Raw genomic sequence first — 17,545 nt, forward strand, 5'->3', positions numbered from 1 at the left:
CTAAGAGGAAAAGCTTTCAGTTTTACTCCATTCAGTAAAATATTGGCTGTGGGTTTGTCATAGATAGCTTCAATCAGTTTTAGAAATGTGCCACCTATGCCTATACTCTTCAGTGTTCTAATTAGAAAAGGATGCTGGATTTTATCAAATGCTTTTTCTGCATCTATTGAGAGGATCATGTGATCTTTATTTTTGCCTCTGTTAATATGGTGGATAACGTTTATGGACTTGCGTATGTTAAACCAGCCTTGCATCCCTGGGATGAAGCCTACTTGATCATGATGAATGACTTTTTTGATGATAAGCTGTAATCTATTGGCTAGGATTTTGTTGAGAATTTTTCCATCTATATTCATGAGTGAGATTGGTCTGAAATTCTCCTTTTTGTTTGGGTCTTTTCCTGGTTTTGGTATCAGGGTGATGTTTGCTTCATAGAATGTGTTGGGGAAGATTCCTTCTTCCTCAGTTTTTTGGAATAATTTCTGCAGTACAGGAATAAGCTCTTCCTTGAAGGTTTGATAGAATTCTGGAGTGAAGCCATCTGGGCCAGGGCATTTTTTAGTTGGAAGCTTTTTTATTGTTTCTTTGATCTCAGTGCTTGAAACTGGTCTGTTCAGGAGGTCTATTTCTTCCTGGCTGAGTCTAGGGAGAGGGTGTGATTCCAAATATTGATCCATTTCCTTCACATTGTCAAATTTCTGGGCATAGAGTTTCTGGTAGTATTCAGAGATGATCTCTTGTATCTCTGTGGGATCAGTTGTTATTTCCCCTTTATCGTTTCTGATTGAGGTTATTAGAGATTTTACTTTTCTATTTCTAGTTAGTCTGGCCAATGGTTTATCTATTTTATTTATTTTTTCAAAAAACCAACTCCTTGTTTCATTAATTTTCTGAATGATTCTTTTGTTTTCAATTTCATTGATTTGATTTTGGATATTTCTTTTCTTCTACTGAGTTTAGGCTTAGATTGTTCTTCTTTTTCCATTTCCATAAGATCTCTTGTGAGATTGTTGATGTGCTCTCTTTCTGTTTTTCGAATGTAGGCATCTAAAGCGATGAATTTTCCTCTCAAAACTGCTTTTGCAGTATCCCACAGGTTTTGGTAGCTTGTGTCTTCATTGTTGTTATGCTCAAGGAAGTTAATGATCTCCTGTTTTATTTCTTCCTTCACCCATCTGTTATTCAACAGAAGATTGTTTAATTTCCATGCCTTTGGGTGGGGTTGAGCATTTTTGTTAGAGTTGAGTTCCACCTTTAGTGCCTTATGGTCTGAGAAGATACAAGGTAAAATTTCAATTCTTTTGATTCTGTTGATATTTGTTTTGTGTCCCAGGATATGATCAATTTTGGAGAATGTTCCATGAGGTGATGAGAAGAATGTATATTCTTTATCTTTGGGGTGGAGTGTTCTATATGCGTCTATCAAGCATAGTTGTTCTAGGGTCTCATTTAAATCTCTTATATCTTTGTTTAATTTCTGTTTAGAGGATCTGTCCAGCTCTGTAAGAGGTGTGTTAAAGTCCCCTGTTATGATGGTATTATCAGATATCATATTGCTCAGACTGAGTAAGGTCTGCTTCAAGAATCTGGGAGCATTTAAATTGGGTGCATAAATATTTAGAATTGAAATGTCTTCTTGTTGTAGTTTTCCCTTGACCAATATAAAGTGACCATCTTTGTCTTTTTTGACTTTAGTTGCTTTAAATCCACATGTATCTGAAAATAAGATTGCAACTCCTCTTTTCTTCTGAATTCCATTTGCCTGAAAAATTGTCTTCCAACCCTTGACTCGGAGCTTTAATTTGTCTTTTGAGGCCAGGTGTGTTTCTTGCAGACAGCAAATGGATGGCTTGTGTTTTTTAATCCAGTCAGCCAATCTATGTCTCTTCAGTGGGGAATTCAAGCCATTAACATTTATTGAGATAATTGATAAGTGTGGTAGTATTCTATTCGTCTTATTTGGTGAGAGTCCATTGCTTAGTTTTATCTTTTGCATCAGTGTGGAGGTTAGGTTCTGTCCTTTGATTTCTGAGTTCTTATTTTGCTTCTGATCCATTGTGGTGGTCAGTGTGCAGAACAGGTTGAAGTATTTCCTGTAGAGCTGGTCTTGTTTTGACGAATTTCCTCAATGTTTGTATATCCGTAAATGATTTGATTTCTCCGTCAATTTTGAAGCTTAGCTTGGCAGGGTACAGAATTCTGGGCTGAAAATTGTTCTGTTTAAGTAGATTAAAGGTAGATGACCATTGTCTTCTTGCTTGGAAGTTTCATTAGAGAAGTCTGCGGTCACTCTGATGGATTTGCCCCTGTAGGTCAACTGGCACTTACTCCTGGCAGCTTGCAGAATCTTTTCTTTTGTCTTGACTTTGGACAGGTTCATCACAATGTGTCTTGGAGAAGCTCGGTTAGAGTTGAGGCGACCCGGGGTCCAATATCCCTCTGAAAGCAGTGTGTCAGAATCTTTGGTGATGTTTGGGAAATTTTCTTTTATAATATTCTCTAGTATGGCTTCCATTCCTCTGGGGCATTCTTCTTCCCTTTCTGGAATTCCTATATCTCGTATGTTGGAACGCTTCATAAAGTCCCATAATTCTGACAGTGAACGTTCTGCTTTCTCTCTCTTCTTTTCTGCCTCTTTTACTGTCTGAGTTATCTCAAACACTTTGTCTTCTACCTCTGAAATTCTTTCTTCTGCATGGTCTAACCTGTTGCTGATACTTTCCATTGCATCTTTAAGTTCCCTGATTGACTGTTTCAGTTCCTTCAGCTCTGCTATATCCTTTTTATATTCTTCATATCGTTCATCTCTGATTTGATTCTGTTTTTAGATTTCCTTTTGGTTATTTTCCACTTTATTAGCAATTTCCTTCATTGTTTCCATCATTTCTTTCATTGTTTTCAACATGTGTAATCTAAATTCCCTTTCTGTCATTCCTAACATTTCTATACTGGTGGAATCATCTGCAGTAGCTATCTCATGGTCCCTTGGTGGGGTTGTTCTAGACTGGTTCTTCATGTTGCCTGGAGTTTTCTGCTGATTCTTCCTCATGAGTGATTTCTTTTATCTGTTTCCTTGCCCTAATTTTCCTTTCACTTCCTCTTGTTCTTTAAGTTCTTGTGCCTGTGGACTAAGGGTTACAGGACCAGAAGGATGAGAAGGTTGAAGAGCAAAAAAAGGGGATGAAAGAAAGGAGGACCGAGTGATAAGAAAAAAAGAAAGATAGAGAAAGGAGAGGGGGTGGGTATAAGGAATATTGACAAAAAGAAGAGAGGCACAGAAAGAGGAAGACAGGGCAATATAGGTGTACAGTAGGGTACTTTGACACAACCTTAAAAAACCCCACCTTCTGGGGATGCCCAGTTGTGTGGTTCCCTTGAGGTCAGCAGCTCTTTGCTAACCTGATCGGACATAGTACCCCACCTCCACCAAGTAGAGAGGAAAGACAAAAAAGCTATAAATCAAACCAAAACAAGCAAACAGAAAACTTTACGGGGATAAAATTGGGTGAAAAACCAAATGATATCGGTAGAAACACTAGCAAAAATGAAGTTGAAGTTATTAAAAAAGGCAGCAATGGGAAATTATGATTAAACTAGGAAAATTGAGAAAAAGGGATCTGTATGGAAAAGATTGAAATTAAAAAAACAAAAGAACATCAGCAACGTCAAGATAAATAAACAAAAAAAACAACCAAACAAAAAAAAAAAAAGAAAAGAAAAAAATACACAACCAAAAAGAAAGCAGTTTGTATATGTTATTGAATATTGTCTGGGCAACACGTGGTCTTCTGGGGTATGAGATGTTAGTCACAGTTCTGATACGACTGGAGGCTGCTGATTTCTCAAATCCCAGCAGGTAGACACCCTAAATCTCTCTTCAGCCTACTTAAAAGGCACTTTGAACTTGTAAACTTGCTGAGCAGAAGCTTTCCCAGCTTTCTCGCTGGAATCACTGCTGAAGTGGCTATCCACTTACCCAGTGTGCCAAAACCGGTCTCACTCTGCCCCTGAGGGTTAGGTCTGCAAGGCGGCTCAGACCCCACCCTTAGGCTACTTGGTTGCTGGGTTACCAGCTCCCACCCGTTTCTAGCTCTGCGACCCTGAGGGCGGAGCTTGCCGGGGCAGATCACTGACAATGGATCCGTGTCACCCACCGCCAAACACTATTAGCTCCGTCTGGCTCAGCGGCTCAGACTGGGGCCCCAGACAACGGCCAAAGTTCTCTGCACTCCCGCTCAGGCCTTCCCCAAGGCAGTTCAACTCAGTGCCAAGTCCAAGGACATCAAAACAGTTCACAGGTAAGGCCTTTCTGGTTTGCAGTCTCGCTGCTACTGAACTTACAGTTGTGGGCGGGTTTAGACGGATTGAACACACGCGACCACTTGCCGGTTTTCCACTGTTTTAGTCCTCCTCTTGGGGTCCAGAAGTCTCTCACTGACTTCCTGTATCCTCATAGGAGTGATGATAAGCAGTTCCCACCAGCCAGAGATGCCTGGAGTCCTATCTCCCCAGACTCACGGTGCCCAGATGCAAGGAAGCTGTTACTCGGCTGCCATCTTGCTCCGCCTTAGCACTTTAAAAAGTTTTTAAGTAGTTTCTAGATAGTATTCCTAAATAAGCTTTTTCACTTTGGGGAAAAACTATATGCTAAATATTAACATCTTTCACATTTTTATTTACTTTTTAAAGTTTGAAGGTGATAATGAATTATTTTGGCAGTCCTTCCAGAAAGTTGTTTTTTTTTTTGGGGGGGGGGTATCAAATCCAGCAGAAGCAAACAATGTTTTTACATTATGTTATTTTATGAAGACAATATGCTATAAGAAAAAAAAATCACTAACACAAAATTCTACTTTTGCTTTGAAAATATAATAGGGTGTGTCTTCTAGTCAAGCAACAGATTTTGACCCTTACTATCTATATGGTTTTTTTCCTTTTATTTTTAGAAATGAGGGTCTTGCCATGCTGCTCAGGCTGGCCTTGAACTCTCAGGCTCAAGGGATCTTCCTGCCTCAGCCTCCCAAGTAGTTGAGACTACAGGTTCATCCTACTATGCCAAGCTGATTCTAATGGGAACAGAGAAACTCTAGTAGGTGATAATCTCCCTGATAAACACCAGAAGTGGCTGGTTCCAAATTAAGGCCATATCTCTCCTTTCCAGGGGTAGGCTGATTATATTGTTGTAGTGAAATTTCAGAATTCATCCCACCACTTGTGAGGAGGGGAAATCAATGCATGTTATACTGACAGGTAGGGAGTTGTCGGATAAAATATATATAAATTCTCTGTATCTTGGAAAGCAACTCATGAATCTTCAAGTAGAAAAAAGTATGTTTCTTTTGTCATCAGCCAGCAAATGCCTGGTTAACATCTGTCCTTTTATGCCTAATACTGATGATTCTTTCCTTTTCTTTTCCACTCCTGCCTAAGCCTATAACTTCATTTTACTTCTTTATACTATTTAATTTGGCAACAGTATATTCGAAAGAATTCTTATGTCATTAATCATTATAATGCTCTGTAACATCAGGTTTCTAATACTGAGGACCTTGATGAACCTTCAGACAGACCCTCACTGGCAGTTTCCTGTCTTCATCCATGGATGAAGGTAAATGCTGTAGGGTAACCGACTTTTCGAGATGCCAACACTCCGGGGATGTGCAGGCAGAGCGGGAGTGGGGGGCATCCCAGCAGAACTTCTTGAGCACCCTGCGGAAGTGACCCCACCAAAGGAGTTTTTGCACATCTAGTTAAGGGGAACAGCTGAACGTACAAAAACAAACCACCGCTGGGGTCAGCCACTGACCCCACTATTGGTCCATGACTGTTAAGATTATAAGGAAAATAAATGAGCAATGGATAGTGGTGGGAATAGGGAAGGAAGAATTCGTCTCCAGAGGAAAGAAAAACAAAGTACTGAAATTGAAGATGATATAGAATTTAAAGGATTCTTAAGAGAGCTATAGATATCAAGAGGAAGAGAAGCTGATTTGTGACTACAGGATATGGCAGTGTTTAGTCAAACCTGAAATCTCTGGAGTTTCACATTTATTTCAGAATAACATATGATTTAAAACTAAACAAATGATACTCTCAGTGCTCGCTTCGGCAGCAAATATACTAAAATTGGAATGATACAGAGAAGATTAGCATGGCCCCTGAGCAAGGATGATACGCAAATTCATGAAGTGTTCCATATTTTTATCACACCTATGTTGCATCTTACAAGGGTACATGTGAAACTTACTAAATGTAGAATATAAATGTCTTAACACAAAAACTAAGAAAATGCCAGGAAGGCTATGTTAACCAGTGTGATGAAAATATGTCAAATTGTATATAAAACCAGTGCATGGTGGCCCATGATTGCATTAATGTACACAGCTATGATTTAATAATAATAAAAAATGATACCCTCAACTAAAATGGCATGTTTTTAACTAAGAGCCAAATAAAGTGTAGTTCTCTCTGCCAATTTTCTCATCTGAAGATTTTAAATCCATTTCCTGTATTATTGTTGTGAAAACCATCTCAGAGTTGCCAAGGCAACAACACAGCCCTTTGTAAGGATGAGAACAGCGGGCTCATGGCACCAAACTTGTGGGAACAACAGTTACACCATAGATTCACAAGCCACTTCTGAATTGGAGACAGCCAACAGAGACATAGGATTTCACTTCCAGGCCTATTTTTTCCCCCATAAGCTGGCAGAAGATTGCCTAGTGAGTTTAGTTAGTAAAGAATAAAAATCTTTCTATACTTACATGGAAAGTCACAACAAAAATACACTAGCCAGTAAGCCTTCAACAATCACATGCTGTAATTATGAATCCTATAGTTATTAAGTTCTCCTTTCAAAATAGAAGTGACAAAAGCAACCTAAAGAGCGAAGAACAGAAAATCACTGTAAGATTCAAGAATATCCCATGTAAAAGCCATTGGGAAGATTTTCTTAAGCAGCTAGATAAAATCCTATCATACTAATATAGTTATGTGAAATAGGAGATCCAATGAAAATTTAATTATCCTTACATCTTATTTTAATGACATAAATATACTAAATGACATAAATATGCTAAATGACAGTATGGCCTTAGTTAATTAAACTTAACCTTTGTATACTGTAAAAGGCAAACACAATCAGTCTCAAGGAAAGTCATTCCCTCCTTTTTCAGTAATTCCTCCACATCCAAACCACTAATCTGATGAGTTATTTTTTTCACCCTAATTATTAAGTTGACTATAATTCATTAATACCAGCCATGGCAGGAATTGTTTCTTTCAGATACTTACTTGTATTGTATGTGTGGGGGACTGGTTTCAGGACCTCAGACCTGAGTATGACAAAATCAGTGCCTACTCAAGTCCCCCGGCCGGCCCTGCACAACCTACATAAAGGAAAAGCTAAGCTGACCTTTCCATATAGGTAGGTTTCACATCCCGCAAATACTGTATTTTGATATACATTTGGGATAGAAAAATCTGTGTATAAATGGACCCATGCAGTTCAGACACGTGTTGTTCAAGGTTCAACTATACTTCTCTAATAGCAAAGTGAAAACTAAATTCCTCAGGGACCTGATTTCAGCAAAGAGCATGATCCTTCAGGGGTAAGTGCCTCACTCTCCCCAGACACCCACCAGTGCTGCTTGGAGGGTGAGGCAACCTCAGTCTAAGGCAGGCGTCCTCAAACTTTTTAAACAGGGGTCCAATTCACTGTCCCTCAGACTGTTGGAGGGCCGGACTATAGTTTAAAAAAAAAAAAAAACTATGAACAAATTCCTATGCACACTGCACATATCTTATTTTGAAGTAAAAAACAAAACGGGAACAAATACAATTCACACGGCTTCATGTGGCCCGCGGGCCGCAGTTTGAGGATGCCTGGTCTAAGGCTACTCCCAGCAGCAGTGCAGTGCAGGCCTGCAGTCCCATCTTACTGCATAAAGGTCTGCCTGACAGGCCTTGATTGGAGACCCTCATTCTACACTGCCTCTGGAGCACTTGCCTTATTCCCTAAGCATCCTGCTTCCTTCTCCCTATAACCACTCCTCTTTCAGAGGCTTTTTTTTTTTTTTTTTTTTGAGTCAGAGTCTTACTTTGTCACCCTCAGTAAAGTGCCTTGGCATTATAGCTCACAGCAACCTCAAACTCTTGGGCTCACGTGATTCTCTTGCCTCAACCTCTTGAGTAGCTGGGACTATAGGTGCCCGCCACAAAGCCCGGCTTTTTTTTGTTGTTGCAGTTGTCATTGTCGTTTAGCTGGGCTGGGCCCTGATCGAACCCACCAGCTTTGGTGCATGTGGCTGGCGCCATAACCACTGTGCTACGGGCACTGAGCCATTGAGACAGAGTCTTATTCTGTCATCCTTGGTAGAGGGCCATGGCGACATAGCTCACAGTAACCTCAAACTCCTGGTAGAGGGCCATGGCGTCATAGCTCACAGTAACCTCAAACTCCTGGGCCCAGTCCTGCCTCAGTCTAATGAACAGCTGGGACTACAGCTGACACCACAATGCCTGGCTATTTTTTTTTTTTGTAGAGACAGAGTCTCACTTTACCGCCTTCAGTAGAGTGCCATGATGTCACAGGACTCACAGCAACCACTAGCTCTTGGGCTTCTGCGATTCTCCTGCCTCAGCCTCCCAAGCAGCTGGGACCACAGGCGCCTGCCACAACGCTGGGCTATTTCTTGGTTGCAGTTCAGCCAGGGCTGGGTTTGAACCCGCCACCCTCAGCATATGGGGCCGGCGCTCTACTCACTGAGCCACAGGCGCCACCCAATGTCTGGCTATTTTTAGAGATGGGAGCTCATTCTTGCTCAGGCTGGTCTTGAACTCCTGAGCTCAAGCAACCCACCTTCCTCAGCCTCCTAGAGTGTTAGGGGCTTACTTTATACAACAAAGACTTCTGGCATTATTACTATAGTTAGTAATAATGTAATAGTAACATTCACAAAGTAATGTTAGTAATAATGTAATATAATATATCACATTAGTAATAAATCACAAAGTAATGTTAGTAATAATGTAATGTAATGACTTTGTGATATATTTGTATTTTAATTTTATCTGAAACCATCTCTACCCTCCTATGTCATTTTTACCTGTAATAATAAAACCTGTGAAAGTGAAGTGTTAAATATATAAAATTTCATAGACTATTGAACCTTTTTAAAAAATAGGTAGTATTTTAACTTTAAAAAGACTTAAAAATTATAAAATAAGAGCCTAAAATGTAACCAGATTTCCTTCATGGTACTTTATGTTAAAGTGGATAATACTAAATTGTCGTGTTAGGCCCCCAAAATGGTCAAATAGGGCAATTTCATATTCAATCTAATACCTGACCCAATTTATGGCGATGATTTCAAGCGCCAGGATGAGCTGTTTGTGCAAAGACAGATGACAACCAGCAAGCAAGCCTCTTGTTCCTAGGACAAAGCTGTTTATGAGTAGTGACCCAGATTCCCCCCCACCCCGTGGTGCCTGAACCCAGTCTATTACATGGCATCGCCCAGTTTATCACGACAACTACTTCAGAGAGTGGCCAGCCCCTACTCACACATGAGCACAGATGAAAAACAACCACCTGGTGAGCTAACTTCAACAAGTGCCTGTGCAAAGTTGCCATCATCCATAAGGAAAAAGTGGAAGAATGAAACAGACAATAAAAGTTGAGCTTTAATATAATCTCTCCTCTCTTATTTTCAAAGTCATTTAGTGGATTATATTGACTGAATGGAAATCCTAGATTTAAATACAGAAATGAACCAAAACCCAAGTACACTAAAATGATGCTCCTGTAATCTTCTCCATTTGGCTTCAGATTCTGGCCAGAAAGAATGGCATTAATGGGAAAATAGTAGAATAATTATGCTATAAATGCATTCATTGTATATATTAAATAATCACCAGAGCTTCTATGTAATTAATCATCTATATTCTCAACATTAGGCCAAGTTGCTAGGGAAATATTTAACCTTAACCCTAACCCTAGTTTATGTTCTGAAAGGAGAAGGTTTTAGGACATGTAAACAAATAGCTATAATGCAAGACACTGTGAAAAACATGTATTATAGGCAATAAACATAACACGTATGCAATCATTTCCTTTATGGTCTTTAGCTCCAGTAATATGAAACACAAAATCTCCACGTCAGGAACTGTACCTAATGTCTTTACATAGGCTACTAAGCATTACTGAACTTGAAGTTTATATTCATTTTACTTGAAACTCCTGGGACTATGTACTAACCCCTCCAATCTTCTAATGAAGAAAAAAAGAATCACTTCCTTTCAAATAAGTATCATGTGTTGCAAAAGTTCTTAAGATTTAAAAATACATGTAATTCTAGCTCTATTTTTTCCTTTGGGAAATTGGGTAAAGGCATTTATATTTTTCCTTTGTCTGAATTTTTTCATTTGAAAAAATGGAAGATCCAATCAAGTGGGAGTGAAAAGAAATCATTAAGATGAATAATGGATTTAACTCATTTCACAATTACAGTATAAACAGCAATATTTCATGCAAGAAAGATAAAATATGATCCAGAAAAGCAATGACAATAAAATTACGTATCTTAATCTTGTTAGATACAAGAATTTTTTCAGAAAACCAAGAGAGAGAAAGAAATGGCAAATGATGTTTTTATCCCATTCTCAGATAAGAGCAAAGGAAGTAGCTTACATTAAAGCCCGTCACAGCATTATCAAATAACTTAATGCCTACCTTACTTGGAAAGAAAAAACACCACTGAACAGAAAATATTGCACACACATTTCTATAATTTTGTTATATACAATTCACAGATCTTACTGCTATATTCTAAAACCAAAACTTGTTTTTGAAAAAAAAAAAAAAGGATTAAAAAAGCTTTTGAATAAAATCACACAAAGCTGAAAACTGTTATTACTTAATAGTGCCAAGAAATAACCTGAAGGCAATCTCTACCTTCAATTCTAAAAGAAACATTTGAATAAGGGGAACTAAGAAACTTCTTGTCAGCAAAACCCTTGCCCTTAAAAGTCACAATTCTATATTACAGTAATTATCTCAAGAAAGTTTTACAGAGTGATTCCTATGAAACCTATTGAAAACTCAGCATCATATTATTCTCATTGGGACTCACTTCTCAAAACTCTGAAACATGTGCCATGAAGTCTTTGCTGCAGCGGCATGCTGGCCCCCATCTTCCCGTCTGTGCTTTTATCTCCCCATAAGTCTAAGAACGGCATTAGATCCTATCTAACAACCTGGAGTACTCTACGATGAGGCAACTGAGTTGAAACCCAGCTCTACTAACGTAAGGCTGTTATTTAACCTCTGAGCTTTAAATTCCAAGTCTTATAAAATGGCAGTGGTACAACGTACCCACCTTTCAGGTTATCAGTAATTAAAATCTTGGGCGACGCCTGTGGCTCAGTTGGTAAGGTGCCGGCCCCATATACCGAGGGTGGCAGGTTCAAACCCCGCCCCGGCTGAACTGCAACCAAAAAATAGCTGGGCGTTGTGGTGGGCGCCTGTAGTCCCAGCTACTCGAGAGGCTGAGGCAGGAGAATCGCTTAAGCCCAGGAGTTGGAGGTTGCTATGAGCTGTGTAATGCCATGGCACTCTACTGAGGGCCATAAAGTGAGACTCTGTCTCTACAAAAAAAAAAATAATAATAATTAAAATCTTTCAAGTTCTTAAAACTTTATCATTTTTATTTGCATGATATAAAACCACTTCTTTTGTTAGAAGTTGAAATCTATGACTTTGAAGGTAACTGGAAAGACCCTATTTCAGCAGAATCAGTAGAAGCAAGAATGCTGAGGTATCTTCAGTCTTGCCTCCTGCCTAGAAATAGACTGTTACGTAGGAAACAGAAATGGGAAACAAAAGGATCTGCCACAACAAAGGCTGCATTCAGACGGTGTGATATGCAGTAGCTAAATTAGAATCCTGACAGATTTAATAAACGGATTTGGCAGCAGTTATAATATTGAGTCTTTTATTTATTATAAAATCTGGAATTTATGTGCTCTTTCAGCAAATGCATTTTACTTACATTGTCCTTGGGGTAAGATATATGGTTTTCTGCAGAGAAATCTGACTAAGCAATATAGAAATATTTATACAGAAAAAATCCTGTGATGGAATAACAATGGGAATATATTTAATGATAACTGAATTTTACACTTAAAAGTGTTAGGATGGTAAATTTTATGTTATGTATATTTTTACACAATTTAAAATCCTTAAATAGTCATTATCCTCTCTCTAGTAGTTTTCACAGGCACTAACACTATCATTAATCCCTAGGGCTTCTTCATTATTAAGTCGTGTTTATGTAAGATCAAAGTCATTTTGACAGGAGACAGACTAACTAGAAAAAAAGCAGTTAGTCAAGAGATAAAGATGCCTTGCTCCTTAAGAGTGGGCCTTTGAAACAACATTCATGAGGACTGACACTGTCACACTGCCTCAAATACTATGCATCAAATCATGGGTGGAATATTTCCTTGAGAGCCTTTGGATCCAAGAACGTGAAGCCAAAGTGTCCATAGACACCACAGATGAAAGGTCACGTAGTATACACATACGCAGAGGGAGAAATGAGGGAGAGTATGACATTTTATAGTCTGGACAGAGGAAATGGATTGAGAATGTTTGGAGGTTACTGGGAAGAAAGGCAGAGTCCCCGATACCAGCTAAGAGGGAACAGTTTGATAATGAAGGAGACGCAAGGTTGTGTGAGCAGACAGATACCACAAACCACTGAGTTACACTCTCCTTGGGTGGTTGATCTACAGAGCAATGTCGATATAAAGGAAATAAAAAACATTTTATATATATAATATATACATTACATATATATTATTATTATATACTTATGCCTTTTGAAATCAGGGCTGTTTATACACAACTATGCATGTATGTACATTGCATTTGAAAATATGAAGTGCTAAAATTTGACCTCTCTTTTGATTATAGACCCCCCCCATTGTCACATATCATAATGAAAATGCATCTAAATAAAGTAAGGAATGTTTGAAATCATCTAGAATATCAAAGGTAACATTTTAATCAACTTAGGAAAGATTTATCTTACAACTCCTGGCAAATGTACATGTTAATCTTTTCAGTCATTTATTTGTACAGCAAAGAACCTCACTAAACATAATGTATAAAGAAGCACCCACAAATATGCACATCCTGAGAAAAAAACAGAATATATATTGACTTACAAGCCTAAATACTTTCTCACCAGTATTTCACACAGATTACTATCACACAGATGCATCTGGGGTGAGTGAACATGAGCCATGGCAGACTGTTACAGTAACAGCCCCTGATGAGTCATGCCTCTGAGTCCAGGCTCCTTTGCCTCTGACTGTGCCACTCCTCACACTAGGAGGTGGGGTCTCTTTCTCTAGCCCTTGCCTTTGATGGGGCCTTGTGACATGCTTCAACCACGTTCTGTACAAGGATGAAGTAATCCTGTGCAGCTTCCAAGGCTAGGAAGTAAAAGCTTATGCTTTTACTCTTCTGGAATGCCTCCCTGACATCAATAAATCTGTGTCTAGGCTTGGCGCCCATAGCACAATGGTTATGGTGCCAGCCACATACACCAAGGCTGGCGGGTTTGAACCCAGCCCAGCCCAGCCCAGCTAAACAATAACAACTGCAACAAGAACAGCAACAACAAAAAAGCCAGGCATTGTGACGGGCGCCACTACTAGTCCCAGCTACTCGGAAGGCTGAGGCAAGAGAAGGGTTAAGCCCAAGAGTTTGAAGTTGCTGTGAGCTGTGATGCCATACCACTCTACCAAGGATAACATAGTAAGACTCTGTCTCCAAAAAAAAAATCTGCCTCTAACCTACCAGAGGACCAGAAGCCCCATGGGGAAGAACACAGATGCCCTGCTGAGAATCACCATGAACCTTTAGGCAAGCAAGAGGCTGTGACCATCACAGACAGTTCTGTACAGCTGACCCTCTAGCTCAGTGAACCCCATGTATGAGTCTGAAGATATGCCAAACCAAACTACAGAATCAATAAAGTGATAAATTGCTGTTGTTTTAGGCCATAAGTTGTAGAGTGGTTTGTTAATACAGCAGTAGGTAATTAATGCAGTAGTACTAGTAGAATTTGGATGCTAGAGTTAGGTCGAGATGCCACATATCCTTTAGGCCTGGGCTAACTTTTTCAACCCTTCCGCCCCTTCCCTTGGGCATGAAATGTCAGCTTGACTGTATGGTGATGTACCCTGGAAAGGTACTGGAGGCTCCCAGGTGTGATTAAGCAATTGTCCGGGCTGGTTTAAATGCCATACCTACTGGAAGCTCAGACAGATAACCTTTTAAGAATCTTCTCAGATTTTAAATTGTAAAAGCAAGATTCAATAAAAAATGATACAACAAATTAAGAGAGTTAAAGTCAAAATATAATGGGCTTGGCACCTGTGGCTCAGCAGCTAGGGTGCCAGCCACATACACTGGAGCCGGTGGGTTCGAATCCAGCCTGGGCCTGCCAAACAACAATGACAACTACAACCAAAAAATAGCTGGGCTTTATGGCGGGTGCCTGTAGTCCCAGCTACTTGGGAGGCTGAGGCAAGAGAATCGCTTAAGCCCAAGAGTTGGAGGTTGCTATGAGCTGTGACTCCATGGCACTCTACCAAGGGCAACATAATGAGACTCTGTCTCAAAAAAAAAAAAAAAAAAAAAAAAATACATATATACACACACACATATATGTAATGCTAATTACTAAGGGATGGATCTTACAATGAAGATAAAATCCAAAGTTATGCGCTAAAAATAGCTTATATGTTTAAATAATGACAACAGCAGCTAACAAGCTAACAGATAATGAACACTCACTCAGGGTAAGGAACTGTGTCACAGGCTTGTAGTGGACATTATGCTTGTTCTCCCAATAGCCCCTAACTCTCCTGCAATAATACATGGGAGGTTCAGGACTGGCCTAAACCATTTACCCCCAGTCTGCTTAGCACAGTAACATTTTTAGGAGTAGTCAACACACAGGGAATATAAAAATCAGGCCACGTTATGGGCTGAATTGTGTCCCCCTCCAAACTATACCTCAGAATGTGAGCATATTTGCAGGTAGGGCCTTTAAGGAGGTAAATAAGGTAAGATGAGGTCACATGGGTGGGCCCTAATCCAGGATGACTGGTGTCCTTATATAAAGATTAAGACACGGCAGCACAGAGATCGTGTCAAGACAGAAAGACAGCCATCTGCAAGTCGGAGAGCAGCCCCAGAAGAAACCAATCCTGCCCGTGTGTTGATCTTGGCCTTCCTGCTTCCAGAACTGTGAGAAGATAATCTGCTGCTGTTTAAGCCACCTAGTCTGTGACGTTTTGTTACAGCAGCCCTAGCAAAGAAATACAGACACATCCAGTTGTTAAGTATTAGCAAACAAACCCAGCTAAGCTGACTTAAACAAAGGGGATTTATAAGCACTCATAACTGACAGGCATAAAAAGTAGAAAAGTCTTCAGTTTGATCTGAAAAATCAGTAACTCACTGGGACAGTGATCCAGTTCTCTGGTTTTTTTTTTTAGCTCTGGCCTCTTCTTGTGAGTACTGCTCAGAGGTTATATAATGTGCTTAAAGTTGCACAGCTAATAACAGTAACAGCAAGAAGTGAACTCAGAGCTTCCCAATTCCACAGATGAAGCCCAGTATCACTCCACTCAACTTATCTTTCCACAGACAGAAGGGGGCAAGACAGGGGTCAAGAAACCTGGTTTGTAAAGTCCAGATATTAACAGCAAATACTGAAGGCTTTTTTTTTTGGGGGGGGGGGGTCACAGAGTGTGTCATATGTTCTTCTCCGTTTTGTTTTTATAACCCTTTTAAATTGTAAACGACCAAGAATGTACTTAATGCTGAATGGTACACTTCAAATCGGTAAAATGAGCAAATGTTATGTTATGTTTATAACATAAATGTAATATAAAATGCTGTTCTTGGTGCTTAGATACCATAGGACAGGCCACGGTCAGATTAGTACGTAGATTACAGCCTACTGCACTCTCATTGAAATTTCCGTCTTATAAGGCCTCAACAGCCACAAGTTTCATTGATTTAGTAAACTTGACAACCTTGATGAGAAGGTTCTGAAGCAGAATCAAAGCACCGCCAAAAACAAAATAGGCAGACAGAAAAGTGGTTATGGATAGGGTGCAGGCAGCTGGTATCCCCACCCCTGAAGGCCTCCTCTTGGGGGCTTCCTTGTGGAAGAATGGTTCTTCTCTCAGGACTTTATCTACAAGGACTGTTATTCAGAGGCAAAAAGAAGACAGACCCTTGACCAGTAGTCTACCTTCAGGGATACTGATTTTATTGAGTTTTCTTTTATATGGAGAGATGGGTGTGGAAGAAGGGACAGTTTCACTTATGCTGAACCCAGTTTTCAAGGTCTACAGGTCCAGGAAGTGTTTAAAAATAGGTTGGAGCTCAAAAGACTCGCAAAAACTAAAGCATGCTCCAAAGACAAACAGCTATTTTATTGTAGCCTAAAGCCAAACTGTGTGAACCACAGTCTTTTCCAAAGAACTCTGATCACCATCTATTGCTAGCATAGAGCTTAGAAAGCAGTGCAAGACAAATAACTACAAAGGGAAGAAAAACCAGCAAATACAGAAACCAATAGGATCAAAGTTGCAAAACACCAAGTGTAATGCTTCAGAGTGGAATCTTTAATGAGGCCAGCCTGGATTCTAGTTCAGACTCCAGCACTTCCTCACTGTGTGATGCCAGGCAAGTTACTTAGCCTCTGAGTTTAAATTTAGTCATATGTAAAAGGGATTTTGATTATTGTAAGGATTAAAATTAAACTACCTCTACAAGGCACCTGGCACAAAGCAAATGCTTGATTAATATCAGCAGTTATTACTGAATAATTATTCTGATAAAAGTTCCAAATTTCACAGGTTTAACTGGCATCCCAGGCCAGGAAACTGTTGCTCACAATCTCCACATTGTTTCTTCAAATGTAATTTTCCTCCTCAATCCCTTCTTTATGGAATATACTATTAATATCTGAGTTGTTTTCTAATTAATCCCTAACATTTAAGTGCATTTTTACATGTAAGAAGGTCTCCAGCTTAGCAAAAATCCTTTCTTTAATTTTGAACCACTTTGGAACTAACTCTAAATTCTTTTCAGTTTTTACTACTGTAATGTTAGAGATACTATCTTCCTTTAAAATTAGGGATGCTAAAAATAGCAAAGTGCTGTACAGGTGGTTAGTTACACTACTAAGCGCTTTCTAGCTGGCTCCAAGAGGGATTTGAATGGGAAGAAGCAAACTTCTGCTTAACAAATTCTTATAAGTTAGGTATTTCGATATCAGCTTTCATTTATGAATAATCACATACTGCAGTCTTAAACATTTCTCTAATTTTTAAAGAAGAGAATAAGCTCATTTGTGATAAAACAGAATATATCTTCTGTCACTGCCAGGAAATATAACATTAAGAATATTTGGGGGAGAGTCTCAGGTAATGTAACAGATTTTAAAGCAGA

At 39.3% G+C, this 17,545-nt stretch overlaps 1 protein-coding gene and 1 non-coding gene across 10 annotated transcripts in view; one reads left to right on the forward strand and one right to left on the reverse strand.

Annotated features, from left to right (window-relative positions):
- The window catches only part of MAP7 (microtubule associated protein 7), a 183,746-nt gene that overhangs the window by 120,919 nt on the left and 45,282 nt on the right, over window positions 1-17,545 (reverse strand). The gene's annotated exons all lie outside the window — the stretch shown is intronic.
- LOC128586896 (U6 spliceosomal RNA) lies at window positions 6,097-6,203 on the forward strand. Its single transcript, XR_008380353.1, has one exon. It is a non-coding gene; the product is annotated as a U6 spliceosomal RNA (small nuclear RNA).

This window comes from Nycticebus coucang, chromosome 5 (assembly GCF_027406575.1).
Source record: "Nycticebus coucang isolate mNycCou1 chromosome 5, mNycCou1.pri, whole genome shotgun sequence".
Taxonomy (NCBI): domain Eukaryota; kingdom Metazoa; phylum Chordata; class Mammalia; order Primates; family Lorisidae; genus Nycticebus; species Nycticebus coucang.